We start from the raw sequence: 14,008 nt of genomic DNA, 5'->3' as shown, positions 1-14,008 counted from the left end.
TGTGTGTTCATTGCAGCACTGTTTATAATAGCCAGAATCTGAAAAAAAACCTGAGTGTCCGAGAACAGATGACTGGTTAAAGAAACTTTGATACATCTACACAACGGAGTACTATGTAGCTGTTAGAAGAGATGAAGTAATAAAATTTACATACAAGTGGTACTACAAGGAAAGTATCATGCTAAGCGAAATAAATCAGTAAGAGAGGGAGAGACATAGAAAGATTGCATTCATCTGGAGAACATAAAGTAACAAAATGGGAGACTAACACCCAAGAATCGCCGAGATAAGTACCAGGAAGTTCACTCCATGGCTTGGAGGCCAGCTGCACATGTGATGGGAAAAGGCAGCGCAGATAGAGACGAGAGCACCAAATAAAGGGTTTGGGACGATCCTCCCAGGACGGGAGATGCATGCTGAAAGTAAACTGTAGGCCAAACATGATTGCCACTCAATGCCTCTTTTACAAACTACAGCACCCAAAAGGAGAGAGAAAACAAAAGGAAATGCCCTGCTACAGAGGCAGGGTGGTATGCGGGGGATGGGGGTGGGTGGGATACTGGGATCAGTGGTGGTGGAAAATGGGCACTGGTGGAGGGATGGGTACTAGATCATTGTATAACTGAAACCCAAGCACAAAAATTTGTACATCTACAACTGTACCTCATGGTGTTTCACTAATATAAATTAATAAAAAAAAACTATTTAAAATGTTTTTGAAATATTTTTGTGTAAATTTTGTGATGCTTTATAACAAAATATTGCTGGTATTTGGTATGTTTTTATTTAGTAAATTTTGGTAAACTGCAAATATTGAAATGGATTGATTTATTACAAGCATAATTACAATGTCTATAATTCTCATTTTTTGAGAGGGAAAATCATATTGATACTGTGCTCATAAAAGTTCGTTTGAAATAATGAATTTATCTAAAACTTTAATTTATAAAAGTTGGAATTATGAAGATGTATGCGATCTCTCTGGGAAAGTTGAGGCATTAGGGAAAAATAAAAATTTTTAAATGTACTACTTAGACAATATGTTTTCTGGCTAGGAGGTTTGTTCTAGGATCTAGAGATACAGAAGCAAATTTTAGAAATCCAAAATATGTAGACAAATTAAGAAAATGGAAAATTCCAATAGAAAAATATGAAATATAAACGAGTTAAAGTTTGAAAATAAGAACATACCTATACTAAGATTGTAGCTTGTCAATAATTCAATGGTAGTACAAAGTTTTTGGAACATGAAGGGAATTCAACTTTCTTCCAAAGTACATGAAAACGCTATACGTGTTTTACTTCTGCTTACTTTGGAAAGGCCATTGATTGCACTGTAGATGGTGGAGAGGTTGGGTGAGGATGAATTAAGTCATTAATAACCACCACCTTGAGAGCCTAGTTGGGGAGGGGTGCTGACTGAAGTCCAGACTAGTGGTGTCTCTTAGTCACATTCATCCTGATTGCCTATCCCTTGTGCTAGAGTGATAGCACAGTGGGTAAGGCGTTTGCCTTGCAGGTGGCCGACCCAGGTTCGATTCCTCCATCCCTCTTGGAGTGCTCGGCAAGCTACCGAAAATATCTTGCCTGCACGGCAGAGTCTAGCAAGTTCCCTGTGGCGTATTCAATATGCCAAGACCAGTAACAACAAGTCTCACAATGGAGACATTACTGGTGCCCACTAGAGCAAATTGATGAACAACAGGAGGACAGTGCTACAGTGCCCCTCCCTTAAGACCTGCCAATCGAAGTTACTGCTTGAACAAATAATACATTCCTTTTTATTAATAAATTTTGTGCCATGGGATTAATATACCAGACTTAAAATTATTCAACTAACTAAGGTACTTTTGAGTTGTTTTCAGTTTGAATCTATTAGTAATAAATACCTCACTGGCATTCATTTTTGCTTTGTTTCTTATTCTTCTATAGCTGTGTTTCTGCCTTCTAGAAAATTACCTGAAGATTCCTGCATTTCATTTTGACATAAAGTGTGTTGGAATATACCACTTTGTGTATTTTGTTATTGGAAAATTTCTGTAACCTAATACACTTCATAAATGGGGGAAAGAAAGCCTCTTCAAAAAATGGTGTTGGAGTAACTGAATGAGCACATGCAAAAACTAAAATGATAAAACAAAGCCCAGTAGATATCTATCTCATACCGTATATAATATTTTATTTCAAATGGATAAAATACATTCTATAAAATATTATATAAGAATCCATAATTTTATCTATTGAGAAAAACAAAGAACTCTTCTGATATCCACCTGAGATGTAGTGATGAAATTCCACTAACAAAACTAATGAAAGTAAAATTGTGGGATTACATCAATGTAAAAAGGATTTATACGGCAAAAGAAATTGGGCTGAAATTTAAAAGGCTTTAATTCACAGAAGAAAATATTTTCACATTATATAATCTGGTAAAGAGCTAAAATCCAAGGTATATAAAGCACTCACAAAAGTCAACAAACCAAAGTGAAAACAACTCCATCAAGATTGGGCAGTAGAAAGGAACAGAATCTTATTTGAGGAAGAGATTTGGATGGGCAGCAGGCATATGAAATAGAGTTTATCCTCAATAGGGAAATGAAAACAAAAAAAGGAAATGGTGTAGTATAACAACAAATCCTTGAACATGGACACAGAACTGAAATTACAAAATCCTAATATTCCTAAACTGTTGGAGAGGAATCATGGTCCTCCCGTTGTTCATCGATTTGCTCGAGCGGGCCCAGTAACGTCTCCATCATAAGACCTGTTATTACTGTGTTTGGCATATCGAATACATCACGGGTAGCTTGCCAGGCTCTACCGTGCGGGCGAGATACTCTCGGTAGCTTGCCGGGCTCTCCGAGAGGGGCAGAGGAATCGAACTCTGGTCGGCTATGTTGGCCGCTTGTAAGGCAAACGCCCTAACGCTGTGCATGAAGGTGTGAAAAAAGAGGCAGTGTAGAAGTAATTTAATAAAGGTGGGGGGAAGCTTTTAACATCTTGGCGATGTTGGGGTGAAATAAATTTGTATTCCCCAAGTATAAACATGAACACTATTGTAAATCATTTCACTTAAATTTTTTCAAATGATGTCCTGCTATCAGAAGTGAGAAGTGTAGACCCTATGGACATGACATTAGTGAGGAAATTTATGTATCACCTGTTTCTGCTAAGCAGTGGATAAATAAGTTTCCTTCCCTATACTGTTGAAACTACAATGAGTGAGAATTGATGCTTTTTCCAACTGGGTTTGGAAGGAGTAGGATGGATATAGCAAGAAAGATGTTCTGTTGTTAGACAACCCTTTCTCAAACCCTTGTATTGAGAGAATCAGGGAGAAATAGGGAACAGGAAGACTTTTCTTTGAACAATTTTTATCTGTTTTTGCTTGCAGTTCTACATGGAGTCTGAGTGTATGGACAGAAAGAAGGAGACTCAGAGAAGTCATTGCCATCATTAGCATACCATTTCTGAAAACATACTTTGTCAGTCATGTGATAGATACAGGTCTATGTAATTATGTAATTATGATAGCATTAATTTGCAACACCATGTACGTTTTATGAACACTGATTCACATTGAATTAAATTCATATTATCACACCACTCCCAAAGTACTAATAACCTTCACCACAGTCCACTGGCTTGTCAGCACCTTTGCCCTTCTTCTCCTTCTCTCTGTCAACCTCAATTCAGTCGTCATAATCCAATAGTTTGTTTTGGATTTTGTCTATTCATTTACCATTTTAAATTTACATATATATGCATGAAATCACATAATATTGGTCTTTTCCCTTTGACTTATTTCACTTAGTTTAACCTCCAGTTCTCTCCAATGTTGTCTTAGTTTCTGACAACAGAACTGAGTCTAATAATGAGGGAAATGATCAGGTAAGGAAAGGGAACAAATGGAGTATTTATGTGCAATGGTGGGAATATTAACACTTTGGTGATGGGTATGATGCAGAATTGGTGTAAATAGTGATACTTTGGTCTCTTAAAATAACCTTGACATGAAAAAATGCCAAGCTTCTTGATTTTAAAATAATCTTGACATAAAAAATCAAAAATAACAGAAAATTTCAGACTCTGAACCCTGTCAATTTTGGCAGCTCTGCTTCCTCAGAACTCAGATGCCTTTGCTGTAGTCTTTGCCACAGAAACCTGCTGTGCGACCTTCCTTAGCCCTGGAAGAGAGACATTGTGGCTATAGAGGTTTTATTCCAAATACAAAAATGACTAGGATTTTAAATATAGACAAATCCTTTGCATAAAAGTCACACGGCCACCTAACGCCAGATGCTATGATCAGACATGAAGTCCCAGTGATTCCAGGAGCTTTTAAGCTTTTAATGTATGAGCTTTTAAGACACTAATCACACCTTCTGAGTTTCTGAAGAATTATTTTAAGTGAATCTCAAGTTCTCGATTAATCTTCCATGATTTCCTTTATCTTTGCTGCAATTCTTTTAGAATTAAAAAAAAAAAACAGCAGAAACTGCCATAAACAGCTGGCTTCGGCATCTGAGTGACTCCAGAAGCTCGTGGCCGGCCGGGCACTTGCCCTGGGCCCAGAAGCAGCGCCAAGACTAAACCTTAATGCCCGCTGCCGGCAGGGTGGCTCCACAGTCCTTTCCCTGCTGGATCAGCCTGCAATGCCCACAGCATATTATGGAGAAAAAGCTACCTGAGAGCCAACTGTCTGGAGTTCCAGGGGGCGTGTCTTCACGCTCCCACACAGGCTCTCCTGGACTGGTGGCTACAGCCTGTCCAGAGTGCCAAGACCATGAATGGTAGCAGCCCTGGCTCCCATTTAGCTCCCTGAGAGAGATGCTGCTGCCATCACCACCGGGGCAGAAGGGGTTCTGTGCCTCCAGCAGGTCAACTTGGACCTGCAGGGAAAGTGCATCAGCCAGCCTGATGGCACCTTCAGACACCTCCTAGTATCCCGAATTTGCTACTGCGCCTCTGGTCAAACTCTAACAACTCAGGATCAAGTTTCCTGAGAAATTGAACTGTCAGAGGTTAAATATGTGAGAGCCACACCCACAAACCACCTTTGACTCAGCCATACAAACTCATTTATCAGTCGTGCTTCAGAAATCCACAAATAAATCTCGAAAGCTGCTGTTGTCTCAGATCCACACAAGGCTGAACAGACTGGGTAGATCAGAGAGGGTATAGATTGACCTGGTGCCCACATAAAGCCCCGCCTCTGTATGCTCCCACAATCCAAATTTGCTGCCTTCCCACCAGTCAGAGTCATCCGTCTTGGGACAGAACTCACCAACATATTCACTTGATCACTTGATCACTTGACATCCTGTTACTCATCGATTTGCTCAAGCGGGCACCAGTAATGTCCCCATTTGTCCCTGTTGCATGCTAGTGTAGCCCAATGGTGGCTGATTGCTCCAGGAACAAGAACAACCTCAAACCGTTCATTCAGGATCTTGATGAAGAAGTCTGACCATATTGTACGTGGGCGGTCACACTATCTTTTCATGTCCTGTGGAATCCAATCCATAACGGCTCTAGTTTAGTGATTGTCTCCAAAACGCACTACATGTCCAGACCATCTGATTTTCTATGCCTTGGCAAACATGACAGCGTCCCTGATTCTTGATCATTGACGGAGGTCAAAACTCTGGATTCCTTCTCTCACTTGAGTGAAATGTGATACTCCAAGCATAGTTCTTTCAATTGATTCCTCTTTAGAAGACCTGAGTAGCGTTCTCATCTTGTTTTCCTAGGGTCCAGGTCTCTGAGGCATATGTTAATGCAGGAAGAAGGATGGAGTTGAAGAGATATGCCTGGAGCTGGTGGTTCTTCGACCTCTTAGCTATTTCTTTGACACTCTTGAAGGCGTTCCATGCTGCTCTTCCTCCTGCACAACTCAGGTGCCAGGTCATTTGTCATGCTGAGTTCTCGATCTAGGTACACATAACTGCTGCATTTGAAGATGATCGTACCATTGAGAGCAAATGGAACGTCAGGAATGAGTCCATTTCTCATGAACAATGTCTTCATGAGATTCAGCTATAGTTCGACCTTTCTACACTCATGGTCAAAGTTGACCAGCATTTATGCTGCTTGGCTAATGTTTGGTGTTATTAGACTGATGTCATCAGAGAAGCAGAGGTGGTATAGTTGCCAACCGTCTATCTTCACTCCCATTCCTTCCCATTCCAGTCGTCGTATAACATTCTCAAGGGTGGCACTGAAGAGTTTTGGTGAAATGGTACTACCCTGCCGAACCCCTCTCTTTACATCAATGATCACTTCCTTGTAGAATGGTGAGATATTGGTAGTGAATTCACAATAGCGTTCACGGAGGATCCTGATGTATTGAGTTTGAACGCCCTATTTGGCTAGGGCTTCGATGACTGCTTCAGTCTCAACAGAATTAAAGGCCGTCTTTAAATCAATAAACACTAGACAGAGTGGCATATTGAACTCCCGAGAAACTTCAATGAGCTTGGTTACCTTGTGGATATGGTTGATCATTCTGAATCCTTTTTGGAACCAGGCTTGCTCGCATGGTTGTCCTTCATCTAGTGTTCTGACAATCCTATTCAGGATGACTTGAGTGAACAGCTTGTAGACGACAGACAACAAGCAGATAGGGCAATAGTTGCCAATGTCATGGATGTTTTCCTTCTTGTAAGTAGAACAGTCCTGCTGATTTTCCATTGGGATGGAACCTTGCATTCAGACAGGTAGTGTGTGAAGAGCCAATCCAGTGTATTGATGAATACTGATGACAGATTCTTCAGGTGTTCGGGTCTGACTGAACACAAACATATTGCCCGGCTGAAAATTTAGGAATGCAGTTTTTGTGACTGAAACCTTCAGGCTTCCTCAGAGTTGAGATAGGTTACCTCTCCACACTTCCCTATACTCCTGGAATCACTGGCAGTCACCCTCACGCTACCATGTAAGCTCTTCTACCGGCCTCTCTTCAGAGACTCATAAAAAAATCTCAAAAGAGATCAAAAGCCACACGTAATCTCAGATTTATGCAAGGCTGAACAGACCAGGGTAGATTGGAGGGGGGTCGGATCAGTTGGTGTCCACCCATACAGAGCCCATTAAGCCACAATCCAAAATTGCTTCCACAATCCAAAATTGCTGCCTTGCCTTGGCCAGAGCCCATTGTCTTAGGACAGGTCTCAAAAACTATTAATCTACTGAAAGTTTGGTTATATGAGTTTTGTGACTGAAATCCCCAGGCTTTCTTGTGGTTGGGATGTGCTACACTCTCCCACCTCCCTGTACCTGCAGTAACCTGAGCAATCACATCCACACTCTAAAGCTGCCACCAATGGTAAAAACAAAAGCTACTCCAGCTGTGCCTTCCCAATAAAAATTTTGAATGCCCTGAGCAAACATGAAGTCCTCTTATTACTTGTATTGCAAACCATAATGCACAAAAATAAAGAGGTAGAGGGAGGGAGGAAGGGAGGGAGAGAGAGACAGAGAGAGAGAGAAAGAGAGAGAGAGAGAGAGAGAGAGAGAGAGAGAGAGAGAAAGGAAGAAAGGTGCCTGCAATAAAGGCAGGCAGGGAGAGGGGAGGGGTGTAGGGAAATTGAGGATATTGGTGGTGAGTAATGTATCCTGATAGAGGAATGGGTGTTGAAACATATGACTGAAACCCAATCATGAATAGCTTTGTAATGGTCTATCTCACTGTGACTCAAAATAGATAGGGCCTGAAGTGATAGCACAGCAGGTAGGGCATTTGCATTGCATGTGGCTGACATGGATTCGATTCCCAGCATCTCATATGATCCCCTGAGCACTGCCATGAATGATTCATGAGTTCAAAGTCAGGAGTACAGGGTATGATGCCACCAGCAGGTCAATCTGTACCTGTGAGGCAAGTACATCAGCAGACTGATGGCACCGTCAAACTTTCAGTTACCCCAATATTGCTGCTGTGCCTTTGGCCAGACCCCAAAAACTTGGGGCAAAGTTTACCAAGAAAGTAAATGGCCAAAAGTTAGGTATGTGGTAAACACACCTACAAACCACCTCCGGCTCAGTTATATAATTGGGGGCATGGCCTCTCTGGTTCCTGATCAAACTGCTTAACGGCCATGATCCCAGAGACTCAGAACCGAATCTCGGATCTCAAAGGCTTTTGGCAGAAATGCATCCTGTTTCTGCAGTAGGTTACTGGCGCTGGGCCACTCCAGGTGGGAATAGGTTTTGTGCCTTGGCCTGTTCCCCTTGGCGGTCCGGTGACCACCACCCTCCAGAGGACACTGGACAGTCGGGTTTGGGTCTGCAGTGACAAGACACGCGGGGCCTCATCAGATGGCTCCAGAGGCAAAAGAACTTAATCCAGAACCCGGCAGCTGGCGGCAGAAAAGTGAATGGACCATGCGTTAAACTACGGTGCCATAACTCCCCGGGAGGGAAAGGGTGTTGCTCCCTTCCACCTTTTACCCACCAAGCAGCAAGGTGGCCGCCACCTCAGAGCTTATTGGAAAGCCATGTATGAGCCAGCGGTGATGGAGCAACTGCAGTCTCATGGGAAGGGGGACATTACCAGCTCGTCCTTCAGGCACTACCGAGGTCACGAATTGCCCCCCACAAGCGGCTCTCCGGCACAGCCATGGCTCTGGAGGCAAAAGGACTTAACCCAGAACCCAGCAGCTTGCGACAGAAAAGTGAATGGACTATGCATTAAACTACGGCTCCATGCCTCCCTGGGAGGGAAAGGGTGTTGCTCCCTTCTGCCTTTTTCTCCCCCGGTAGCAAGGTGGCCACCTCCTCAGAGCTTACTGGAAAGCCAGATATGAGCCAGCAGTGACGGGGCAACTGCAGTCTCATGGGTAGGGGGACTTTACCGGCTCGTCCTTTATGTCCTACTGAGGTTATGAGTTGCCCCCCACAAGCGGCTCTTCGGCACAGCCATAACACCAGACGCACAGAAATCAATCTCATAATTATCTGGCTCTTTGCAGAAATCCAAAATCACGATGCTGCTATTGCGGACACACGAGTTTATATGATTCTCATAACCAGCTATAGAAACAAAGTATTTCACAATGCCTTTTCAGCAATTCTGATTTTTGGGGGGGTGGGGAATTCTAAACAATAATGGTATATCTTTTGTCGAAATAATGAATGTAATTAATGTAGAGAAGAGTTAAGTGGAAATCATCTGCCTCACAGGCATTGGGAGGGGTGGGAGGGGGTATATTGGGATTCTTGGTGGTGGAAAATGAATACTGGTGAAGGGAGACGTGTTTGATCATTGTATGACCAAGACATAAACCTGAAAGCTTAGTAACTTTTCCCACAGTGATTCAATAAATAGATATAAGAAGAAAAATAAATAAATAAATAAAATTATGGAAAAAAAAAGTAAGGTGGAGTTCATGCCCAATTCAATCAGCTAATCAGAGTCTGAATAAACAGCAGTACTCCTACATAAAAAAACAAATAAACAAACAAACAAAAAGTCAGGAGTAATCCCTGAGCATTACCAGGTGTGACCCCCAAAAAAGCAAAAAATAAATAAATAGATGATAGATAGATAGATAGATAGATAGATAGATAGATAGATAAACAGCAGAACAGGAATACTGAGAAAGCCATAGTTCAAGCCTAGTTGATCTAAGACTTTGAATATCAAGGCAAGTCTGTGCTTTTACACCTTTGACCTTTCGTTTCAGCTTTCCAAAGAGTGTTGCCTGGGAAACTGAAAATAAATGAAACCCATGATAAGCTATTTATATTTCCTCCTCTGTTTCCCAAAGAAACGAAACCTAAAACTCACTGACTAAACTATGCATATATGCTTAGCCAGTGATTGGTTTAGAGAAATAGCTTGGATCAGTACTATTATAAATCTTTCTGGTTACTTTTGGGAACTCATTCCTTTTTTCTGCTGCAGGAAATTGAATTGTGAAAAAGGATTCTGCAAACCACAGGTAGAAGGGGGTTTGTTACTTCATGTATACACATTCTGTTAGGGGAAAAATGTGCCCATGTTCAGGGATCATTTAAGAAAGAACTAACAAACTTCTCAAAACATTGTCATTGAGGCCGGCATTCAATTACAGTGCTTATAATTGCTCTCCACAAAATTATTTATTTCTTGAGTGTTTATTTCTATCTGGTTAATGATTTTTTAACTGCTTTTTTCAAAGAGCTTTGTTTCTATATATATTCAGGTAGCTATGCTGCATCTATAGATATTTTTAGTATAATCTTTCATTTTTTAATGCATATAATTAATTATAATCTATAGTATACTATTATTTAATTTAAAGTCTATATTCTCTTCTTAGATAAAACATACTTTTATATTTTTAGGTCTTTTCAAATTTTCCCTTAAAATTTTCTTAATTCTCATTCGTACTAACAAGTATATTTGTTGACTTTATCTATTTCATGTTAATTTTGAAATGTATTATGATAGAAATATTCACACTATTAATTTTTGCTTAGAGCCTACAAGAAGTATATAGCTTTTGAAAAGAATTTTCTAAATTTATCATTGATTTAGAAATTTGTGGAAATTCAGGAGTTTAGCTTTAATCATATAGATGTGTACAGGTGTTATCACCTCCACAATTAATTTTTAAAAACCCCTTTCGTATGTGGCATATAAAGTTAGGGAAAAATAAACTGCCAAAGTCATTGGAAGTAAAATTTTTATCTTTATCTATATGTATAGATAAAGATATAGATATAGATAAAATTGTATCTATGTAGAACTAAGCTTACATGGGAGTGGGGGTGACTGGATGGACCATTATTGGACACTGGGGGAGAGAAACAGAGTCTCTGGTGATGGGTATGGTGTTTGATGATTTATACATAGAAAGCATAATTAACATTATTATAAATCTAGTGCCTAAGATATGGTTAAAAAAAGACGTAGGTTTTTATAGCTAAGTTGAATTTGAAAGCTATACTCAAGATGGTAAAGGTTTGAATAACAAGACTAAATAATATATTTTAAAATAAATTGAGTTCAAGATTCTTTTGAAATTGAAGATAATGTAGACTATTCAGATTAAGTTTATATTTTAAATTATGCTAAGATCTCTTTGATTATATGATATGATACTATATTTAGAGAACCCTAACGCCTCCACCAAGATACTCCTATAAATAATAGACTTGTCTAGTAATGACAAAGGCTAGAAAATCAATATAAAATTGTCCATGGATTTCCTATACAAATAATGAGATAATGAGCAAATAATGAGAAGAAAGTGACATGGAAAAAGCAATCCCATTCACAATAAAGCCTTAAAAAATCAAGTAGCTTTGAGTCAGCTTAACTAAGGAGATAAAGGACCTGTACTAAGAAAATGACAAAATGCTAATTCACAAAATAAAAGAGGACATGAAGAAACAGAAACATATCCCCTGATCATGGATTGGGAGAATTAACATTGTCAAAATGGCAATGTTTCCCAAAGTATTATAAAGATTCAATGCAATCCCTATAAGGATACTCATGAAATTCTTCAAAGAAATGTATCAGATGCTCCTGAAATTCATATGGAACAGCAAACTCCCATGAATAGCTAAAGCGATTATTGGGGAAAAGAAGATGGGAGGCATCACCTTCCCCAAGCTCAAACTCTACTACAAAGCGGTAATAATTAAAACAGCATGGTATTGGAACAAAGGCAGAGCCGCAGATCAATGGAACAGGGTGGAATATCCTTACACACACCCTCAAATATATGATCACCCAGTCTTTGATAAGGGGGCATGAAATGTGAAGTGGAACAAGGAAAGCATCTTCAACAAATGGAAATGCTGGAAAAACTGGACAGCTACATTTCACACCAAAGAGACTGGCCCACATCCAAAAGACCAAAAGCAACCAGTGTTGGCGTGGATGTGGGGAGAAAGGGACTCCCCTTCACTGCTGGGGGTAATGCCACCTGGTTCAGCCCTTTTGGAAAACAATATGGACGATCCTCAAAAAATTAGAAATTGAGCTCCCATTTGACCCAGCAATACCACTCCTGGGAATATATCCCAGAGAGGCAAAAAAGTATAGTCGAAGTGATATCTGCACTTTTTGTTCATTGCAACACTCTTTACAATAGCCAGAATTTGGCAAAAACCTGGGTGCCCGAGAACAGACGACTGGTTAAAGAAACTTTGGTACATCTACACAATGAAGTACTATGCAGCTGTTAGAAAAGATGAAGTCATGAAATTCATATACAAGTGGTACTACATGGAAAGTATCATGCTAAGCGAAATGAGTCAGAAAGAAAGAGACAGACATAGAAAGATTGCATTCATCTGGCGAACATAAAGTAACAAAATAGGAGACTAACACCAAAGAATAGCCGAGATAAGTACTAGGAGGATTACTCTATGGCTTTGAGGACAGCCGCACACGCTAGGGGAAAAGGCAGCTCAGATAGAGAAGGAAGCACCAAATAAAGGGTGTTGGAAGGTTCCTCTAAGGATGGGAAATGCATGATGAGACTATAGACCGAACAAGATTGTCATTCAATGTCTATTTTGCAAACCATAGCACTCAAGAGGAGAGAGATAACAAAAAGGAATGCCCTGCCACAGAGGTAGGGTGGGATGGGGCCATGGGGGATGGGAGGAATACTGAGACTGTTAGTGGTGGAGAATGGGCACTGGTAGATGGATGGGTATTTGATTATTGTATAACTGAAACCCAAGCACAAAAGTTTGTAAGTCTATAACTGTACCTCATGGTGTTTCACTAATAAAAATTTAAGAAAAAAACTGAACAGATACATATATAATGGGCTCAGACCTCTACCTAAGACCGTGCGCAAAAGTCAGATCAAAATGAATTACAGACCTCAACATCAGACCAGAATCCATAAGGTACATTGAAGACAAGGTCGGCAATACCCTCCATGACATTGAAGCTAAAACTATCTTCAAAAATGACACACCACTGACTAAGCAAGTGGAAACAGAGATAAACAAATGGGACTATCTTTAACTAAGAAGCTTCTATACCTCAAAGAAACAGTGACCAGAATACAAAGACAATCTACAGAATGGGAAAGTATATTCACCGAATACCCATCTGATAAGGCGTTGAAATCAAGGATATACAAGGCATTAGTTGAACTCTACAAGAAAACATCCAACCCCATCAGAAAATGGGGTAATTAAATAAACAGAAAAGAAATCGAAATGGCCAAGAGGCACATGAAAAAATGCTCTTCATCACTAATCATTAGGGATATTCAGATCAAAATATCAATGAGATATCATCTCACGCCACAGAGACTGGCCCACATCGAAAAGAACAAAATCAACCAGTGTTGGCGTGGATGTGGGGAGAAAGGGAATCCCCTTCACTGCTGGTGGTAATGCCACCTGGTTCAGCCCTTTTGGAAAATAGTATGGACATTTCTTAAAAAAATTAAAAATTGAGCCCCCATTTGACCTAGCAATACCACTTCTGGGAATATATGCCGGAGGTGCAAAAAAGTATAGTAGAAATGACATCTGCACTTGTATGTTCATTGCAGCACTGTTTACAATATCCAGAAACTTGAAAACAACCAAGAACAGATGACTAGTTAAAGAAAATTTGGTACATCTACACAACAGAATAGTATGCGGCTGTTAGAAAAAGTGAAATCATGAAAATTGCATATACGTGAATCAACATGGAGAGTATCGTGTTAAGTGAAATGAGTCAGGAAGAGAGGTACAGACATAGAAGACTGCATTCATTTGTGGAATAAAGTAACAGAATGGAAAAATAACACCAAAGGATAATAGAGATAAGGCCCAGGAGGATTGCTCCAAGCTTGAAAGCCAGCCTCACATGCTGGGGAAAAAAGGCAGCTAAGATAGAGAAGGGAGGGGAGTGTGGGTGGGGATTGTGGGAGGGATACTGGGAACATTGGTGGAGGAGAATGGGAGAACAGGCACTGGTGGAGGGATGGGTACTCAATCATTGTATGACTGAAACCTAAGCATGAAGTTTGTAAGTTTGTCACTGTAACTCACCGTG

At 40.3% G+C, this 14,008-nt stretch overlaps 1 protein-coding gene across 1 annotated transcript in view; it reads left to right on the top strand.

Moving 5' to 3' along the window:
• Positions 1–9,909: 9,909 nt before the first annotated feature.
• LOC130023749 (probable ATP-dependent RNA helicase DDX60) overlaps positions 9,910–14,008 on the top strand; it is a 106,563-nt gene continuing 102,464 nt past the window's right edge. Inside the window, exon 1 of the mRNA XM_056114340.1 lies at positions 9,910–9,944. The gene's annotated coding sequence lies outside the window, so the exon portion shown is untranslated. The remainder of the gene's footprint in view (positions 9,945–14,008) is intronic.

The sequence above is a fragment of the Sorex fumeus genome, unplaced genomic scaffold (genome assembly GCF_029834395.1).
Source record: "Sorex fumeus unplaced genomic scaffold, SorFum_2.1 ptg000024l, whole genome shotgun sequence".
Lineage (NCBI taxonomy): Eukaryota > Metazoa > Chordata > Mammalia > Eulipotyphla > Soricidae > Sorex > Sorex fumeus.
This window is presented reverse-complemented; position numbering and strand designations above follow the sequence as displayed.